The 5,758-nt window shown below is 38.9% G+C and overlaps 1 pseudogene; it reads right to left on the bottom strand.

Annotated features, from left to right (window-relative positions):
- Positions 1-1,082: 1,082 nt before the first annotated feature.
- LOC124106004 (nuclear receptor coactivator 4-like) lies at positions 1,083-2,841 on the bottom strand (annotated as a pseudogene).
- Positions 2,842-5,758: the final 2,917 nt, after the last annotated feature.

Here is a 5,758-nt window from a genome sequence, read left to right as displayed (position 1 = left end):
AGAAGGGGCACATCTCTAAAGAGGGCTGTGTCCTCCAAGAGGTGTCTGTTCTGATACTAAAAAATTAAAACACTTGCATCACCTAATACTAAGGACTGGTAGAAAACACACAGAATGAAGGCAGAATTCCACTGCCAACTGTGAAAAAGAAAAGCAACTGTTAAAAGACTATTACAAGACAATGTGGAATTGCAAAGTAAAGGGCAAAATGTACCAAAAGAGACATGTAGCAAAGAAGGTATAAAATTTACGAATCTTCTTGAACTGAATAATAAACTGTCAACTTTAAAAAAAACTGATGAATAAGAGACATAGTGGAAATTTATCAGTGAGACACTATTCTTTAGTGTTTGCACATTGAGCAGAAAAAAGTGAGATAATATATTTGAATATGTATATCATTTGTATGTGTGCATAATTTGTACTTCATATAGAGAGACGATAACTACTTTTTTTTAGCATTTGAACATTTGTAAAAATTGATCCCACTTTTTTTGTGGGGGCAATCAAAAGTTTAGGGAAGTTTACTAGCTTTAGAATACATCAGCACAATTTGGTTATAGAAATATTCACTTTTTTAAAAACTACAGTGTTTTTTTTTTTAATAAATTTTTTTTTTAATGTTTATTTTTTAGTTTTCGCCGGACACAACATCTTTGTATGTGGTGCTGAGGATCGAACCCGGGCCGCACGCATGCCAGGCGAGCGCACTACCGCTTGAGCCACATCCCCAGCCCCCCAAAAAACTACAGTGTTTATGTACTAGTTAACAACCCCATCTAAAGAGCCATGGAAGCTGATGATAACCTATCCACCAAGATGGTGCATGTGTAGTGTGGGGACAAACTAAGTGAATACTTCTGAAAGAAGGAAATGAATAACCTCAGCATCAACAAACAACCTCTGTCTTTTACAAAGAAACTCGTAATTTTTGATGATTTTTCTTTGCTAGTTCAAAATTATGAAAGAAACTAAGCTAACTGGTCAGACTCAGGAACATGATGATTTGGCAAGCTGCAGTCACCCAGTTCACAGATGTGTGATAATCTGCAGAGAAGCTGCTGGTATAGTAGTCCATGCCTTCACATCTGGAGAGGAGTTTGATATAACCACTTTTCTTTATCAACTTGAAGCTGCATACAGGCAGAGATCACAAATTGCTGGGAGGCTATAATGGTCTGGGGGGAGTTTCTGTTCCTCTTGAAGGAGTGAGTTAAGAAACACCTCCAAGGCCTTCTTTCAAAATAGCCACTAGTCTTCTCCAGAGGATAGCTGGCTGAGAGGTTTCCCACTTTCTTTCCTGGCAAGACCCGGTCAGCAGAGTTGAAGGGACACCAGGAAGTAGTAACGGGGCTTTTAAGCTTTTGTTTGCTAGCCCTGTCCTCAGTACTGGGCACTTCCTTGGGACTTCCTTCTTTGAGGACCTGACGAGCCACCCTGACAAGGAACCGTTCCTTATGACTTGAAAGGAATCAGCACTTCTAAAAGGAGACATTGCCTTTGGTGCCTTAGCTTGTAATGTTACCTCATTTCTGGGAAGGACAGAACTACATATTCAGACTCGGGTTTGGGTTCCATTGACATCCCATTTTTATCCTCTCCTTCTTTCTTCAGAAGCCATCTACACAAAGCTTCCTTCTCACAATTCTCCCCCACCCACATTCTGCAAAGCTCGCGCAGAGCTCATTGGCTTTGCATACATCTTCTACTTTGTATGGGTCCCAATGATTCTGGACAAGCCAATCCTCAGTAATCATGTTGCTGGTGGACGGTGGTTTCTTGGCCTCCAGGTGGTCATTCGGGCACTTCAGACTGCCCAGGTTTTCAATCTCCCCACCTTTGGGTTTGTTGCCCCAACGGTTGGTACAGGAGTCAGGTCTGGCAAGCCAATCATTCACACTGTAGGGCTCCTGGAACACCTAGAATATGAGCTTAAACTTCTCACTGGTTTCACGGCTGCCTTTCTCAGGTTTCTCCAACTTGCAGGGTTCCTGGGGAGTCACCAGCCAATCAGGCAACCCCATTTTGATCAAGGAGCTCTAGATCTTCAACCTTTTCAACTTTAATGGAGAAAGAACTGGTAGTAGAATGGCTGTTAAATTTTTGCTAACTTGGTTTTCCAGAAACTTTTTCTCTAGGAAGAGTCCAATGTTTGATAAGCTAGCATGAGCCATAAGGTGCTCAGGAATTTGAATGGTCTTGAGGGACCCAAAGATGGTGATGGTTTGGCACAATGCAGTTGTGTCTGCTTCAAAGAGCAGAACAGTTGAATCTTCAGGCTAAAGGGTCAAACTGTCCAGTCTCTCCAGGCTCACAGAAACTTGATTGGTTAGATCTTTATTTTGGGTACACTCCAGTTGATGGATAAGGCAAATTAACTGGACTAATAACCAGTAGAGCTGCTGAGCCTGCTGCTGAAGTGTCTCTTCTTTCTTTTTTTTTTTTTTTTTAGTTGTTGATTAACCTTTATTTTATTTATTTATATGTGGTGCTGAGAATCGAACCCAGTGCCTCACACATGCCAGGCAAGTGCGCTACTGCTGAGCCACAACCCCAGCCCTGAAGTGTCTCTTCTTTAAGTTGATAGATGAGATCTACCTGTTCACACAGCCATACCTCACGGCTCTGAAGGCATTCCAGGTGACGGCTTATACAACTGTGAATCTGAGCTTTCACCTTTTGCAAGTTATCTTTGATTTGCTGTTCAGCCCAGAGAACTCCACCAATAGCAAGCTCCAAGTCCCTCCGAGCATCCCTAAATCTCAAAAGGGCTTCTCTATTACTGGAGCAGCTACTCTGGTCCTGGGAGGTATTCATTCTGCTCACTGTTCCTCGAAAGGCAGGTCCTGGCCAGGCCAGCTACCTTGCAGGCAAGCAGTGGTTTTATCCCCAGCCTGGGTGCTCCAGGTCCCCCGATCGCATCTTAAAATGATAAGAAATTCTATGTCCACTATTTGCACAATGGAAATAACAGCCCACAGAGGCTAATCCCAATCAGTAGAACTAAAAAATCAAAAGATTAAATTTGTGTATGTACGTATTGCATACATGTAATGTGTCTATAAATTATATGTGTAAATATGTCATTTAAATTGCCCTTAAGGCCGAGTGAGGTGGCGCACACCTGTAATCACAGAGGCTCAGGAGGCGGAGGCAGAAGGATCGCGAATTCAAAGCCAGCTTTAACAATTTAGCGAGGTGCTAAGCAACTCAGTGAGACCCTCTCTCTAATAAAATACAAAATAGGGCTAGACAGCATAATTCACAGTAGCTAAACTGTGGAACCAACCTAGATGGCCTTTAATAGATGAATGGATAAAAAAAAGTGGCATATATACACAATGGAATATTACTCAGCAATAAAAGAGAACAAAATCATGGCATTTTCAGGTAAATGGATGGAGTTAGAGAAGATAATGCTAAGTGAAGTTAGCCAATCCCAAATATCCAAATGTCGAATGTTTTCTTTGATATAAGGAGGCTGATTCATAGTGGGATAGGGAGAGGGAGCATGAGAGGAATAGATGAACTCTAAATAGGGCAGAGGGGTTGGAGGGGAAGGGAAGGGGTATGGGGTTAGAAATGATGGTGAAACGTGGTGATCATTATTATCCAAAGTACAGGTATGAAGACACAAATTGGTGTGAATATACTGTGTATACAACCAGAGATATGAAAAATTGTGCTCTATATGGGTAATAAGAATTATAATGCATTCCACTGTCATATATAAAACAAAATCAAATAAAGGGCTAGAGATGTTGCTCAGTGGTCGAGTGTCTCTGAGTTCAATCCCCGGTATACCCCCACAAAAAATAATAAATAAATTGCCCTTAAAACCCTAAAGTCTCTTCAGTTAAAAAGGAAACCAAATTTTTGATTATGTTTTTATGTTAAAAATAGTAACAATGTTGATACTACTTATTAAATTTAATAGCCTGTGGCTGGCTAAACTGAACTTGGGAAAGGTGCATAACTTCTTAGGCTTAAATAAGTTTATTTTAAACAATAAATAAATGAAATAAACATGCAAATAAAAGAGTTTTTTTAAAAGAGACACAAAATGAAATCGTAGAACACAGAAGGATGGAATTATAGAGGAAAGAGAGGTCCCTCCCTCCTACCCTGCCCTTCCACTCTCCTTACGTCACATGTGGGCTCTTTGACTGGATGTAGGAACCCAATGTATATAAGAGCTGATTAATAAATGAGTTTTATTAATTTTGCATGTCCATGGGGATTCTCACAAGAGAGTAAAGTACGAAGAAATTACCAAAGCATGACGTTTTTATACTTTTGGACAAAGAATGATAAATTTGTGAAGAAATGACAGGACAAATGGATCTCTGCACTAGAGTAATACATTCTAGGGTTGTTATAAAGAGATACATAGAATTTGCATAGAAGCTAGTGGAAGATAAGGGTTACTTCAGAGTTTGTTACTCAATTTTATTGCAGGCCCACTTATCAGGTTCTAGTGATCCAGGCTATTTCCTGGCTGTGGTATGTAAAAAACATCCCTTTTACAACAATTATAATGGCTTGCTGCAAGTAGGAAAAAGACAAACCAAATGGCCCTTTCTGAAGTTACAGTCCTCAATTGATTTCTGCTTGAAATAATCAACATGCCAATTTAGCATATTTCAGATGGCACATCCCTAATTCCATCATAACTCATAAAGATAGAATCAGAAATTTATTAATGAGACAGCAGAAACATCTTAATCAATTTCATAAAACATATAGGTGTTTACACAAGAAGTTTTTAGATAAAAAATCTGAGGAAACAAATAAATATCTACATCCATTTCAACCAATGTTAAGTTCATTTAAGCTGTGCTCACAATATGCACTATAGCTCTCTCCTCCTCTTGATGAAATGCTTTACCATCATCTTTGATGAAAGCTCAGATTGTCTCTTAAATTTTTTTAAAATTTTTTATTAGTTTTTGATGGACCTATATTTTATTTACTTATTTATATGTGGTGCTGAGAATCAAACCCAGTGCCTCACACATGCTAGGCAAGCGCTCTACCACTGAGCCACAACCCCAGCCTGGGATCTTAAAATTTACACATTTGCATGGCTTGGGGGGCGGAGGCAGGAAGATTGTGAGTTCAAAGCCAGTCTCAGCAAAATAGAGGCGCTCAACAAAATCATAGAATACAGTGAGACCTTCTCTCTCAATAAAATACAAAATAGGGTTGGGGATGTGGCTCAGTGGTTGAGTGCCCCCAGTACCAAAAAAAAAAAAAAATCACATATTTGCTACTGAGGATGTGTGATATTTGCCTGTGTTTCCTCATAGCATTGTTTTTATTATAAAAAATTGTGAACAGTCTTAATTTGCAAAAAGGGGGGATTATAATTTAATAAATGTTTCCATCCTTATCATTTAATAGATGCAATCAATAAAACAGTACTACAGAAATACACCAAACAACAAAAGGAATGTTCCTAATATATTCAGATTTCAAAAGAGGAGCTCAAAAAATGGATTGTAATGTCAATTGTTTAAATATACACACACAAACACATACACACACAGAGTACAGTAGAGAGAGAACAGACTGGAAATCATGAACAAGAATTACAGTGGGTTCACTAGTGATCAGTTCTTCCTCTATTCTAAATTTTTTCATTTCTAACATGAACTTATATTTAGAAAAACAAATCAGAAATTCTATTTTTGTAAAAATAATGCTTTCATCAATATTTTCTAGGAAGAGCAAACCACGAAAATCAATGCCACAGTCC

This window comes from Marmota monax, unplaced genomic scaffold (genome assembly GCF_021218885.2).
Source record: "Marmota monax isolate L192 unplaced genomic scaffold, Marmota_monax_Labrador192_F-V1.1 WCK01_AAM20220418_F8-fsc00438, whole genome shotgun sequence".
NCBI lineage: Eukaryota > Metazoa > Chordata > Mammalia > Rodentia > Sciuridae > Marmota > Marmota monax.
The sequence above is the reverse complement of the archived record's forward strand: the minus strand, read 5'-3'. Positions and strand labels throughout refer to the sequence as shown.